Raw genomic sequence first — 16,449 nt, forward strand, 5'->3', positions numbered from 1 at the left:
GATGAGAAAGAACCAGGCAAGTCTGGGAGGAAAATAGCAAAATCAAAATCAAGATAAAAGTTGCCATTGTTACCCTCCCCATGGGTCTCTCACCCACATCTGTTTCAACCAGTCCAAGACCAAAAGACAAGTGCAGTTTCTTCACCTGTCTCTCTGCTCCATGTGCCTCCTCCAGGTCTCCTCCTGGTGCTCCATTCTGCTTCCCTCCTTCTCAGTCTCCTCTGCAGCTTCTTCTCTCCCTGCTCAGCTCCACCCTTCTTTGGGTGTGGCAGGGAACCTGGAACCTTCCCCCTTCCTGGGGACCACCCTGTTACAATGTCTCTAGGTAACTGGCAGAAATTGGCTCCCTCACCCTCCAAAGCCAAATTGTCCCTAGACTAACCATTCTCAAATTTTAAAATGAATGGAGTTATGATCAAAGCTCATATTCTGATTTGATAGGTCTGGGGCTTGCGATTTGGTACATTTCACAAACTCCCAGGCCAAAGCAGATGCTCTTGGTCCATGGCTCACACTTTGAGTAAGCTAAAAATTCTTCCACTCATGCCCAAAGATAGTCCACAGAAAATATTGCAGAACCTATTTAGAGCAGAATCTATTTAGAAATTATAAACCATACCTTTAAAAGATAAAAGAAAACAAGTCATTAAAAATAAGAAAGACCAGTAATGACTTCAGGTATTAGAATTATCCAGTTTAGAATGTGAAATGGGGCCTCCTTGGTGGTGCAGAGGGTTGAGCACAGTGCTGTGAAGCTGTCCACAGACTCTGCAGCACGGGCTCTATTCCCGGCTGGCCAGGGAGATACTCCTATGGCACTGCAGACCTCTCCTGCCTCTCCCACTGCTCTCCTGCCGCACCCGCTGCTCCCCTTCAGCAGTGTACCTCGGTCCTTCTGCCTGCTCTGCTCCCCACTCTGGCTCTGGACAATTCTCTCACCCTCCCGTGCTTCTAACTGTATCCAGTGCTTTTATAAATAAATAATAAAATTAAAAAAAAAGTGAAACGAACGTCTAATGCATTTTAACTATTTATATATGTGATTGAAAATATGAGAAAGAAAAAAGAAACAAATATCTGTCAAGCTTTAGTAAAAACAAACAGAAATTTCAGATATGAAAAACATACATATATAAATTATAAAGTTTTTAAGTTAATTGATATGTTCAATAGCAGATGAAATCTAGCTGACCAGAAAATCATTATTTTAAAGTTAGTGGAGATTTAAAATATGTATTTAGAATGCAGCACAGAAAGGCAGTGGAGAAGAGGAAATATTTTAAGAAATAGTACTATAGAGAAGTCTTTAGAACTAAAGTAAGATAAAGTTCTTCAGGTTCAGAATGCCTAAATTTGAAATGAAATAATATAAAATTAAAAAAAAATCATGCAAAAGACAAAATTTTCAGAGTTGTTCAGTAACTAAACAAGTTAAACCCTTTTTCTCAAAAATGTCAATGAGCTGCCAAATTCACAGCAGTAATTATGGAATCAGAAGATAAAAACCATATTTTCAGTGATTTGGGAGAAAATAATAGTTGACCTAGCATTATCTATCCAAAAGCAAACAAAATCCAAAACCAAAAAATTTTTTCATAGTGAAACAAAATATGTTTTTCTCAAAACTATGTTAATGTAGTTTATCATAGATTTTCACTAAAGGAAATCTTAGGCAATGCATTTCAGAAAGAGGAAAATGATCCCACATAGAAATTTTATGCATCAAAAAGGGGTAATTAGCAAAGATTCTGTTTTAAATAAAAACACGTAATCTATGTCTCTTTATACATAACAATATCAAAATAAGAGGAGGTGATAATTGTATTCATTATGTTTAATGTCCTTATTTTGTGAAGAACATGTGCAAAGACACTGGCATATTTTTGAGTTTGATAAGTTAGTTCTCATTTTCAACTTCTAAGGAAACAATCAGAAGGAGAAAGGCAGAATGTATGACTAGTGGAAATAGCTAGTGGAATCAAAATGAAAAAAATCAATCTGAACAAAGTAAAATAGGAAAGATGATGTAATATAGAAAGGGGGCTTACATGAAAACACACACACAGGAAACAATAGAAATACAGTCAGTTATAATAGTGGAGCTAAATACAGATGTGATAATAATTAGAGTTGATAAAAATTGATTGTTTCAGACATGAGAAAAATAATAAAATTATAAGTATACCTGAATGGTTTTTAAGGGTGATTACTGGCCTGAAAACATCAGCATCACCTGGAAGCCTATTAGATATATAGATTCTTGAACCCACCCCAGACTTACTGAATCAGAATCTCTGGGAGTATGTTCCAAAGACTGCACTTAAAACAGCCCTCCTGTGGGTCTCCCTGGTGGCTTAAGGGTTAAGTCTCAGTGCTGTCACCTCTAAGGCCTGAGTTTGATCCCCAGGCAGAGAGTCAACCCACATCTGGCACAGCAGACCTCTCCTGTCTCTCCTGCTGCTCCCCTCAGCAGTGTATTTCAGTAAATCCACTTGTTCTGCTCCCCACTCTGTCTCTGGTGAATCCTCACATCCCCCACACATCTGGCCTACACCCCAGTTCTTCGATGCAAAAAAATAAAAATAAAAAATAAACAGCCTTCCAGGTGATACATGCTACAGTTTGAGAACCACTGTTCTAGCTCAGTGTTCTCTATGAAAGACATGTTTTAAAGCATGAATATAGAAGGTAGAAAGGAAGATAATAGATGAATAAACAAATTGTTCAAATTGTGATCTGTGATCTGTGGAGTAATTGAAAACCAACCATCTAATATGTTTTTCATAAGTGCAGCTTCCAGGACTCTACTTTGCATCAGTTTTTGGTTGGGCCTAAGAATTATTTTAAGTGTTTCATTCATACCCCAAGGTATAAGAGCCTCTATCATACTTGAGTGAAGGAGAAAATCTTTGAATTTCCAAGGTCAATGGAATCTGGGGATCAATGAGAAGTTAGAAAATGAAGAGTCAAGAATATATATGAAGGACGGGGTTATGTGTACAGGACTGACAGTGGACAGTGATTGAAAATTGCAGAATATAAGAGTTTTTTGAACAGTAATATCTAAATATTCCATACAAGCTATTTCCACAGTTACTCTCTAAACCCTAGACCTGTCATTCTAAATTCTTTTTTTAAATTTTTATTTATTTATTTTTTTAATTTTAATTTAATTTTATTTTATTTTAACATTTATTTATTTATTTATACAAGAACCAGGATACAGGCCAGATACGTGGGAGGGTGAGAGGATTCACCAGAGACAGAGCGGGGAACAAAACAGGCAGACTGAAGAAATACACAGCTGAGGGGAGCAGCGGGCAGGACAGGAGAGGTCTGCCGCACCATGTGGGACCCTCACCAGCCGGCCAGTCTTGAACCGGAGCTGCAGAGACCGTGGACAGCTTCACAGCATGGCGCTCAACTGCCCGTGCCACCAGGGGAGGCTCTCATTCTAAATTCTAAATAAAATCTGTTGTACACAAACATGAATTTTGGATGCTCTTTGTTTCCAGGTTTGCCTCTTGAATGTTAATGGGAATGAGCTCTACAGGTAGGCCTATGGGAGGGTGTATGTAGGTTAACAACTGTTAAATATACAGGATGGAAATCAATTGCCTTTGGAAGATCTGGGAGCACAGATTGAATATATTAAGAGTACAAGCATCCCTAGACTCCTCAGATATCTTGGGCGAAGACTTTCATATTCCAGGGAGGACAGCTGGAAATAAACAGCTGAGTAAACTTAGTAGGTTCTGATGAGTCCAAAGACACCCCATGTGGCATCTGGCTCTTCAATTCTTGTGCCAATGCTGGTAACACATGCAAGTATTGAATACATGTTTGTTGACTTGCCTTTATGAATTCTTGACCCTCATTTTTAAAAAAAACTGAGATTTATATCTGAGCATATAAATCCTCTGATAGCAATGTGGATAATGTCCATTTTTCATCAAACACCAAGTTTGAGAACCCGACCACACCTTTCAAATGTAAACCTTATCTCATATTACTAAGACTATGTTTCTTGCAACCAGCTCAGGACCAACGGTCTTTTATTGTTATCCATCTTCAGGCTATTCAAGGATTCAAGCACAAAGCAGAACTTATACTATATCCTAAATCTGTCAGCAGCAAGTGTTAAGCAATACAAAGTACTAGATAAACAACTTAGGGTAATAACCTGGATTTAAGATGCTGTTGGAAAAAGTTATGATATAGTCAGGACATATTCAGCATGTTTGCTGAGTAAAATCTTTTTTCTCTGTGTGTGGAAAAAAAATGAAGTCAGTTTTTCTTTTTCCTGGGACCCATCTTATGAAATGAAACATAAAAATAAAATAGAATTTGAATTTCATTATTTCAGTTTCCTACTGAAAGGACCCCAAATCCTTGGCAAAATTATACATTATTAGGTGACTCCCAAGGGGAGAAAATCCAAATTATAGAGGCACCATCTGTTGTATAATATTCAAGAGGAACTCATACCCAGAGTTGTCCTTAAGCATAAAGCATGTTTTATTGAGAACCAACAAGAACCCACAAGTTACTTCCTATGGCTCAAAATCTGAATAAGTGATAATAATGGAAATTCAGGAGATGTGGATAAATTTGATTTTGTTTCATTTAATTTAAGTTACCTGTTATCTGAGGCTTAGCACATCTTGAAAATGCAGGAGAAAAAGTGCAACCCCTAATTCCATATTTTCAGCCATTCCATATTGTGTGAAGTTTCAAAGTTCACCACAAGATTTCTGAGTCTTAAAGAGTTTATGGTATTTTCTGTTTCTGAACTTTTGTTTTCATCTATACCATTTATGCCTCATGCCACGTTCACCCAAACCTAAAAGTCCTCTCCCGATTTCTACAAGACACTATAATGAAAGAAGAAAACTACACAAAATTCACTCACCTAAAGCATATAAATAGTTTTACACATGATTTGGGCTCCTTGAAGAGGTTACATATCACACTGCAGTCCCTGAAAGCTGTGGATTATTTGCATAACCATTGTTGGTTTTTCTCTCTGGTCACACCCAGACTACCATTCCTCCTGGGATCACCTCCAAATAAACTAATTGCTCCCAAGTTCTGTCATGAGCTCTACTTTCAGAGTAATCTAATTTAAGATATCTGTACCCAATCTCCTATTTAGGCATTGTAAGTCAAGGGGTTGTACTAACAAAATGAGGTAATTTGTGTAAAACTCACTAATAGTGTTTGTATTTATGAACCCCAAAATTAAATGGTTGTAATTCATGGAATCAATAAAGTGACCCTTTGCATTTCATTTTCTCACTCTTTCTTCAGAATTCAAATCTGAGGAAGAGAATATTTTGGATTAGATGGTGTCATTTGTCCAGTTATGATTTTGGTATGGTTTGTTCATGAACTGGCTCATGCGTGTCATGTGTGAAACATCTATGATGATGACATCGGGTATGAACAGATTCATGTCCCTAAGGAAAGAACAGCTGGGAATAAACATGACCTCCCCCTGGAGTTCTAGCTCCCATTTTATATGTTAGCTTCATAGAGGGCATGAGGCTCAGAAAGATTCTGTGACTTGCCAAAATCAAACAGTCACCAAGAGGTAGAACAGACATTGTCCCCTTCTCCTTTGATTCTAGATCAAGTATTCTTCCTTCCACAATGTCAGTGGGAAAAAGCAGCAGTGATCATGATTTGGCACTAACTACACACAAAAAAGCCTGAAGATGTACTTAATGTACCTATCGCTAGATTGTGGAACATTATTGAGATTGTTTCTTATTTGTGCTATTTTGCTTCAATGAGTTGCAAAGAAAATAAGCTATTGATTTTCCAAATCTTTTGCAATCTATTGGTGAAAAATAAATGCTAAGGTTTCCAACTGTGCTCTAAAATGCAATCAACAAACATTACTGTGATGCTTACCACCAAAGAATTCCTTTGAACTTGGAAAATGGATGTTACAAGGTTACTAAACTCTGTATCAAGGCAAATTGACTGGAATGGAATTAAGAAGGAACAAAGAACTACACTGTGAGGACAAAGAAAAATAATACAGCATTAGAGTGAAATGTGTTTAAATTCCAATTGGAGGAAGACAAATATGGCATGAAGGGATCAGTCCTAGTCTACTTTATTACTATTATTGAATGGGAAACCATGGGCTACTTAAGGCAAAGAAATAGACCCAATAGGCAATGAGAATCAGATCAGCAGGCCCAATTTTAACCCAAAAGCATAGTTTGACAGTTTTGTGCTGCAGAAAAGATGTTTGGGTCTCCATAAATCACCCTAAATATCCCCATTCTTGATCACATCATCAGCCATCAGGTTATCTTTGAGTTCAAAGGATAGTGTTCCTAATATATGAAAGGTCTTCAGCTTATTCAGGGAACAGGCATTCTATATAAATCTAAAATAATATATTCCCTGAGAAATAATGCAACTTTTAGCACGAAAAAAAACTTTCTGGTTTCCAAGAACAAATGTCACCGCTGAGGTGAAATTACATATTTCTGAAGCTCAGTTCAATGTAGGGAAGTTTTTAAAATAAACCATAGGGCTATGACCCCATTTCACAAGCTACCCACATTAAATTCACCTTATAAATCCCTCAAACAACAGATACTAAAATCCCTTAGAAAGTCAGATAAAGTAACCTTCTTGGGTAATCAGATGCTATTATTTTTAGGACATGTTTTACAGAACAATTTTCTGTGTTTTTGCAATAAAGAAAATTATTTTGATCTTTGTGCACCCAAATTTGTAAAAAAACAAAACAAAATCAAAAGCAAAAGAATCCTATTTCTAAGTATAAACCAGTGCAGACTTCGGAGGAACTTTTGGCTCTGCTTCTTCTTTTGTGCTAACTTGGCAGTGAAGAGATTGTTTTGACCCATGCTGAATCTGGGCACTCATAATTTTGTGCATTCAGTTAGATTTCAGGTAAAGGTAGCTAAATGCATCTGCATTCCTGCTAGAGATAAACAGAAAACTCAAAAGCAGTAAGAGTTAATTATTTTAATTAACTCAAAAATTAGGTGCATGGAGAGGTTTATATTTAAATTCAAGAGTAATCAGCAGTTAACCAGGAACCCAATTTTTCCCAAACTTTTTTTAAATTAAAAAGTACTCTCAGGGCTCCCTGGTGGCGCAAGTGTTAAGACACAACTTATGAAGCTATCTGCGGCCACTCCAGCATGAGTTCAATTCCTGGCCAGCCAGGCAGCAACCCACATGGTGCTGCAGATCTCTCCTGACTTGCCTGATGCTCCCCTCAGCAGTGTATTTCAGTCAATCTACCTGTTCTGTTCCCCACTCTGTCTGGTGAATCCTCTCACCCCCAATGCCTCTGGTCTGTACCCCAGCTCTTGTATGCATAAATAAATAAATCTTTAAAATAAATGAATGAATGAATGAATGAATAAAGGAGGCTGGTCAAACCAGGGAAGGAAGGAGAACAAGGTGATGTGGTGATGGTTCATGGGTGATATGGTGGTGGGAGAACTGTGGGGACTACACCTGAGGGAAGAAAGCAATTATTGCACAAAAATGAACAATGATGTAAGAAAAAAAATTCTCTCAAATCTATTACTTTAATAAGTATGTTGTGATGATCTTAGACACTTTAAAATAAAGATTTATTTATTTATACTTACAAGAACTGGGGTACAGGCTAGAGGTGTGGGGGGTAAGAGGATTCACCAGAGACAGAGTGGGGAGCAGAATAGGCAGACTGACTGAAATACACTGCTGAGGGGAGCAGAGGGTGAGTCATGAGAGGTCTGCTGTGCCACATGGGTGGCTCCCTGGCCAGAGATCTAACTCATCCTTTTTTAATATAATACAGAATGTCAGATAAAAGTAAATGGATTTGGCTTAATTTATACCTAAATAGTGCCTCAGAAGGCTTTGAAAAATTTTAGTAACTCATAATTCACACATCCATAGTACTTTTTATGTCCCAGTTATTTTTCTGAGTTTTATATGTGTATCTATATACATATGTATTAACACACACATATATACATACATATACATGAATGCATTTTATCCTTATACAACCCTGGGAAATAGGTACTAATAAGTAACACCCCCTACTTTATAGGAAAGGAAACTGAGGCACCAAGAAGGTAAGGAAACTGGCTAAGACTACACTGCAGGTAAGAAGCAGGGTGGGAAACCCAGCACTCTGAACCAAGAGCCTGTGCTCTTCACTATCACACTATATTACCCTGAGATCAGGTTACTGTGTTCTTACTCAGCTTTTTCTTGTAGAAGGGAAATACTTAAAATAACAATCTCTGGATATTAGAGGTACTATGGATTTGCTAGTGTAGAACAAAGTGGGCATACTCTGTAATTTTTTCTTCTGTGATACATTTTGGGTCTTGGGATTCTGTTTCTAAAATGAGTTAAGGGATTAGTCTGTACCGGGACTATCATAGGGTAGCCTTCTTGCCTCATGTGGCTACTAAGTGCCTGGCAGGTATGTTTTATGCAAGTTTCAAAGTCTTAGGATGAAGAAAAGAATGTGAAATAGCTTCTGATATTGATATAGGTTATGCATTGAAATAAGACTTTACATATACTAAGGAAAATAAAAAATATTCAAATTTATTTCATCTATTTATTTACTTATTTTAAAGATGTATTTATTTATACAAGCACTGGGTACAGTCAGAAGTGCGGGAGGGTGAGAGAATTCACCAGAGCCAGAGCGGGGAACAAAACAGGCAGACTGATGAACTACACTGATGAGGGGAGCAGCAGACATGGCAGGAGAGTTCTGTCGCACCATGTGGGACCCTTGCTGGCAGCTGGGGATTGAACCGGTGCTGCAGAGGGTGCGGGCAGCTTCGCAGCCCAGCGCTCAACCACTGTGCCACCAGGAGGCCCTCATCTATTTGTTTTTACATCTGATGTGAGTACTAGAAACATTGAAATTCCACATGAGGTTTAACTTTGTGGTTCACATAATATTGCTGTTGCATTAAAGATCATACCAACAGTTCTTTGTCCACATGCCCACTGAGATTGCCAAGTGCAAAACATTATAGGCTGAGTCATTGCAAGGTGGGACCTATACACCCTTATAGGTTCAGGCAGGAGGATGCACAATATCACTTTACTACCAAGATTTTCTCACTTGTTCAAGAAATTTTTAGAATGCAAATGCATGACATTGACACTACAAAAATAACTCAAGTCCACTCTAAGTCATTAAAAAAGTTAATTATTTGGAAATGTTGCTGTTTGTTATTGGGAACAAATTATTTGGTCACACTTCAAACTGAGTTGTCATTCTTTTGTTATTGGGAACAAATTATTTGGTCACACTTCAAACTGAGTTGTCATTCTGGTGTGTGGAGATATCACAAGCATCCTAGATAATTCTAATTATCCTTCTCGTTCTGAGATCCCTTACTTATTTTTTGAATGAATTAAAAGTTTAATTCTGAGTGATTTAAAAGTTTAATTTATTTTTATATACATATTTTCTATTGAAGCATTTTATCACAGCATGTTACAACTTTGGGATAAAAGGCAACTGGTAAACTGTCCAAAACAAGGTTCCAAATAACACCTCTTACTGATTTACCCTACCCCATACATATATCCCAAATAAAGTTTTTGATCAAAAATGTGAAGTAGATCCACCTGCTTTTTTTTGTTGTTGTTGTTAGATTCCTTCTCTCTGGAGTCAAATCCAGTAGTGGACTTTTTCTATCAGGTTACTAAGGAGAAATAAAGATGCAAATGTAGAACACACAATGTATTTATAAATTGCAGCATATCAGATGTACAAATGGTCCCACCTTGCAATGACTAAACCTATAATGTTTTGACATTAAGATAGTGCAAAAACAATACACTTTTAGTAGAAACCACACTTCAAATTTTGATCTTTTCCTGGGTTAGCGATTCTCTTTCCTGATGCTGGGCAGCAGTCCCCAGCAGCCACGTGGTCACCAGAGTAAATAACCAGCATCCTACGGAGCATTGTGTTGCCAGCATTCTCCAGCCATTCTTGTTTGTTCACTTTTCAATGCAGTCATAAATTAATTACATAAGATTTTCAACACCTTATTATAAAATAAGCTTTATGTTGGATAACTTTGTCCAACCAGACTAAAAGTTTTGAGTACATTCAAAGTAGGCAGGGCTAAGCTATGATGTTCAATAGATTAGTTATATTAAATACATTTTTAATACTTTTAACATTTTCAACTTTCTTTTTAAAAAAATCAATTTTTTTTGTGTAGAAAAACTGGGGTGTAGGTCAGAGGTGCAGGAGGTGAGAGAATTCCCCAGAGACAGAGTGGAGAGCAGAACACGTGGATTTACTGAAATACACTGCTGAGGGGAGCAGCGGGAAAGACAGGAGAAGTCTGTCATGTCATGTGGGTTATCTCCCTGGCCAGGAATCGAACTCAGGCCATAGAGGTGATAGTGCTGAGACTTAACCTTGAGGCCACCAGGGAGGAGCCATTTTCAACTTTCAATGGGTATATCAGGATGTAGCCACACATTAAGTCCATGAAGATCTGTTCTGTCATTTTTCTCCTCTTTCTTAAAGGGGAGTTAAAGATCTTAGGAGGTTTCCAGCAGTTAACACACTGCAGGAAAGCAAATTTAAGGTGAGGGACCTAAATGATCTGGTATTCATCTTGTGGTTTTGGCCTCTGGGTTTGCTTGTTTTCACAAACACCTATGTTCCACCTGCGCCGTATGTAGAAAGAACGGCTACTCCCAGTTTCTGTTGTCAGTGCTTGTTGGCATTGAGACATTTAGTGCAATTGTCCCAACAAGTTCTGTGTATAATCTGCTTGTTTGTTTTTGTTCCTGCATCATGTGAGTTGGATGACAAAGGTTAGCTTCAGGTTAAAAGTCATACTTCTTGAAAATTCATCACCTTAAAGGTATTGTGCGGTGATCCATGGATTGTAGAAGATATTGATAATTAAAAATAAGATAACCATAGTGCAGAGAAGAATTAAATTCTTAAATTTCCTTAAGTGCTATTATCAGTTGCTTCAGGAAATTCATGCAGTATACTAAAAATATATCTCCAATAGAAAGATAGATTTATCAAATAAGGGAAGTTGAAGACAAAGAATAAATTCATTTGCAAAACCCTTCCTCCCACTAAACTTCGCCTCCCATCATTCACAGACAACATCAAGTCAAAACAACACTGTTGGATGATGCAATCTTTCTATTCTCAAGGGATTGATTTGTTGTATAATGGTCGCCAAAAGTGTGATTCCTGGACCAGTAGCATTAGCATCACATGGGAACTAGAAATGCAAATTCTTGCCTCTCTCCTTAGAGTTACTGGAACAGCACTCTGGAGGTGAATTCCAGCAATTGATTTCTTGTTTTGTAATTGTTTATCGACATGCATTGCATTATAACATTATATAAGTCTCACGTGTGCATCATTATAAATCAATGTCTGAATGTACTATATTAAATTTACCACTAAAAGTCTAACTTTATCCTTCACTCTTAAACTGATGCTTTTTACTCAGTTTACCCCCTCTCATTACCCTCTCTTCTGGAAATCATTAATTTAATCTTAGAGTCTAAAAGTTTATTTTTGTTCTAATAACTTAATTTGTTTAATTGTGATCTCTAAATATGAGTGAAATCATAAAATATTTGTCTTTTTCCATCTGACCTATTTCATTAAGTATAATACCTTCTAGGCCCATCCAAGTTGGCACAAATTGCTGAACTTCATCTTTTTTGTTTTACAGCTGAATAGTATTCCATTGTGGATGGGTTTGGTTTTTTCCAGTTGGTGGCTATTTTAGATAGTGCTATAATAAACATAGGGGTGCATATATATATCTTTAAATTAGTGTTTTTCTATTTTTCAGATGAATACCAGAAGTGGGATAACTGAACCATATGGAATTTCTATTTCTATTTTTAATTGCTTGAGGAGCCTATATAGTGCTTTCCATAGTGGCCATACCAATTTCCATCTCACCGAAACTGTGTACAAGGGTTCCCTTCTCTCTATGTCCCCTTCAACACTTGTTGTTTCTTGTCATTTGGATAATAGCCATTCTCACAGGGATGAGGTGATATCTCATTGTTGTGTTGGTTTACATTTCGCTAACAATAACAGATGATGTGCACCTTTTCGTGTGCCTGATGCCCATTTGTTTGACTTCTTTGGAGAAGTGTCAGTTAAGACTCTCTGCCCACTTTTATAATGAGGTTTAGTTTTTTGTTTTTTTTTTTCCTGTTGTTGAACTTTAGGAATTATTTATTTATATTGGGTATATAATCCCCTGTTGGATGTAGGATGTACCAGTATTTTCTCCCATTCAGTAGGGTGTCTTTTCATTTTGATAGTTTCTTTTGTTGTGCAGAATCTTTTGAATTTGATACACTTCCATTTGTTTTTTGCTTTTTATTTTTTTGCTTTTGTTTCCCATGCCATTGGCATCAAATCCCCAAAGACTTTTCTAAGACTGAGTCAAGGAGTCTACTGCCTATGTTTTCTTTCATGTATTTTATGATTTCAGGTCTTATATGCAAATCTTTAATCCATTTTGAGAATTAACTTTTGTTTATGGTGTTAAGCAGTAGTTTAGTTTTATTCTTTTGCACATAGCTCTCCAGTTTTCCCAGTATCATTTGTTGAGGAGCTTCTTTTGTTCTATTGCATATTCTTGACTCTTTTGTCATAAATTAATTGTCCATATAAGGGTGGCTTTATGTATAGACTCCCAAATCACAATTGGTTTTAACAAGTCTGCTAGGAGATTCTCATGCATGGTAGAGACTGACACCTGTTCTGTGTTGGTACCTGCTTGTGTTGTCATCAGTGAATTTACATGGACAGATAACTGTCCACAATGTCAACCTCCTTCAAACAGTTGCTTGTGCTTGATAGGAGAGCTCTTGGGCCTCCCCTGGTGGTGCAGGAGGTTGAGCGCCATGCTGTGAAACTGTCTGCAGCCTCTGCAGTGCAGGTTTGATCCCGGCAGGCCGGCGAGTGTCCCAGAGGCAGACCTCTCCTGTCTAGCCCGGTGCTCCCCTCAGCAGTGTATTTCGTCAGTCTACCTGTTCTGTTCCCTGCGCTGTCTCCGGTGAATTCTCTCACCCTCCTGTGCATCTGGACTGTACGCCGGTTCTTATAAAAATAAATAAATAAATCTTAAAAAAAAAAAAAAAGAAAAGAGAACTCTGGTGTGATGTATTCTCCAGAGCTCCTTGGTACGTCCAGGTCAAGGTTAGACTTCACCTGGTAGCATGTTCTTTCAAGAAGAACTTGCCCTTCTTTAATTGGCTCTCACTCCCTTATGTATTTCACCTGAAAATCAACTGCACTACAGCACATGCACCTGAATTCTTGTCTCAGTCTCTGCTTCCAGGTAACCTATTCAACTACTATCACAGGTCAGAGTATATCCTGCCAGTTTGTGGAAATAAAGTTATAAATATTGCCAATGGCTCTTGTCCCTATAACAGCAGACCTAATAATTGCAATAGAGATTGTATAGTTCACAAGCCTAACAATTGTCTAACTCTTTTTGGAAAAGGTTGCAGAGGTCTGCCTACAACATTCATCAAGGTCAAAATGGACCGAAGATAGAAGGTAATTAATGACTCCATCTGTGTTAAGTCTGTGTTATAAGCAGAGATGTGCTGGAGCCAATTATGTGTCATAACATTGGTGCTTGAAATTAGCCATGATTGGAATATTTGCAATGTTAGGATTGGAAAACGCTACCAATAACATTTTTTGGGGAGGGGAGTGTGGGGAGAGCCAGTGTTAAGCATTTACCAGCCTATCATTGATTATAAAGCAGATGCCTTATATCCTTTAGCATGGCATAAAGAATCCAAACTATTGGTAGGCAAGAGGAAAACAGAGCTAACACTGTTCCTGAATTATGATCCCCCCACATATATGTGAGAGCACTCTTAAAACACTGGTTTTAAATGTATTTTTCTAAAAAGGAAATATAATTAAAAGTGGTGTATTAGTAGTGGTAGAAATATAAATAACTGTCTCCAGAGACATCAACCCCTGGGCAGAATGGCTGATTTTCTCGTGTGTGTGTGTGTGTGTGTGTGTGTGTGTGTGTGTGTGTGTGTGTGTTACAGCTCTGGGCTACCTACTAAATTTCCACTGAATGTGCTACTCCCTTGGCTCTCTCTAGTTGGTAGCTTCTTTGTCTTCTTGTGCTCAACTTTGATACTTTTCCTACCGGATTCTCTTTGGTATCCCTCGGATCTCAGCATTAACAAACTCCTTACAAATAATCTAAAAATGGGCCTCCCCGGTGGTGCAGCAGTTGAGTGCTGGGTTGTGAAGCTGCCTGCAGCCTCTGCAGCACTGGTTCGATCCCCGGCTGCTCCCCGGCCACTGGAGGAGGGTCCCATATGGTGCGCAGACCTCTCCTGCCGCCCGCTGCTCCCCTCGGCAGTGTACTTCGGTCCTTCTGCCTGTTCTGCTCCCCACTCTGGCTCTGGTGAATTCTCTCACCCTCCCGCGCTTCTGACTGTACCCAGTGCTTGTATAAATAAATAAATAAATAAATAAATAAATAAATAAATAAATAAATAAATAAATAAATCTTTAAAAAAAATAAAAACCTGACTCTCATTAAAAAAAATCAAAACAAATAATCTAAAAATTTAATAGTCCACTGTATCCCTATTCTCTGCCATCTCCTCTAAAGTCTGCCTAATCAGATTGGCTAGCTAGTTAGCACTTTAAGACTGAGAACATTGGGGAGGTTTTTTTATTTTATTCTTCTAAAATATGAGTGGCTAGGAGATAGTGGGTTCCACATAAATTCCATTTGGGGTAAATGGAGTAGCCAGACCATAAGATAATACCCAGTGGTGTCTACTTTCTATTATTTACTTTCTGAGCAGCTCTTGAATCCTCGATACATAGAAACCATGTCAGTTAATAAATATCGTTGTATTAAGCTACTATGTTTTGGGATAATTTGTTATGCAACAATAAAAAACTAATTCATATGTTTATTCCCTTTCATGGAGGTTCACAAGCAATTAAAATTTGAAATTATCATGTAAATGTGAAAGCAAGTACATTCCAGCAGTCACTGGGGGACAAATCATTTCTACTTTGGTAAGCTTATATAACTAAAAGTATTTTCAACTCAAAAGATGAGGAAAGTCACACTAACCAGTGAATTCTCTGATATGTGTTACTGCCTCACTACCAAACAGCTCGTCAGTGGGCCAAGTTACTCTTCCAGGTCAAAGATATCAATTTAATCATTCAGGCTTGCAACAGATTTTATCTAATCTTGATATATAATTTTGTGGCTGAATCACCTGAAAATGTTCTTCCTGGCATTGGAGTCATGACAGACATTTATGACAGAGCTTTAATGCCCCATGAGCTGGTAATGCTGCAGCAAACCCTTGGCCCCAAGGCCACCTCTTCAAATCTGGCTGACATAATAAATTGCTCTCTTTCCTGCAAAGACCTTTGTGTTTGGATTCTGTTTCCAAAGTGAAATTCCTCTGAATTATTGAGCACACTATTTTGCACCTTTTCCAAGTTGCCCACGAAGTTACAAATACTTAAAAAAAAAAAACTCTTCTTAATTAGAAATTTAGCTTTGCATCTTTTCTCCCCCCTCTTTTAAAAACTGTACTGAAAGGGAAAGACACTAAGATTTCTTGCAAGTAATATTTAAGGCTTGCAAGTCATTAACCATTTTAAATTTCTTAGCCTTCTCAGAAATCTTATCTGTTTGCATCTTAGGAGTCAACTTTTTTCCACTTTGTGCAGTGTTGTGATCTAGGGTTCACTTTTCATTTATGATTATAGCCATAAAAATGTCTCCAGTCATTTACGACCCCCAATGAAACAAGTCCTTCCTTTGTTGCCAATTTGATACCTGTCCTAAAACCTTAATATGAGAACAAACTCTCTGAGGTAGAGGTCTAGCTGGCAAAAGTTAGCAGGAAAAATAATACATCTTTGGCATCTTCCTTTCTATTCTTTCCAATCCTCTTTTGCATCCCTTCTTCTTCCCTCTTCTGGATCCCCTTCTTCTAATGCACCCCACATAGTCCCTGTCTAGTCTTCATCTGCACCCAGAGCCAAGCTTCTCAACTTTGTCTCCAAATCAAATTTCTCTTGTCTTAATCTGTGATTTACGAATATTCTTTATGGTGAGATCCAAGTATAGTCTATATGCTCCTCCAATCCACAGACAAAGGCAGTGTGGTTTTATATATTTATTTGCAATCTACAATTCATTAGATTTACTTATTATAAGTTCAATCAGGAGATTATTGAGGATGTGGCCTGAATCTAGATATAAAGTTAAGGATAACTGGTGGTATTTGGAGTTGTATACCATAATTCTTTTTTTTTAAAGATTTATTTATTTATTATACAAGCACTGGGTATAGTCAGAAGCCCGGGAGGGTGAGAGAATTCAC

Source organism: Talpa occidentalis, unplaced genomic scaffold (assembly GCF_014898055.3).
Source record: "Talpa occidentalis isolate TD23 unplaced genomic scaffold, MPIMG_talOcc4v2.1 talOcc4.10, whole genome shotgun sequence".
Taxonomy (NCBI): Eukaryota; Metazoa; Chordata; class Mammalia; order Eulipotyphla; family Talpidae; genus Talpa; species Talpa occidentalis.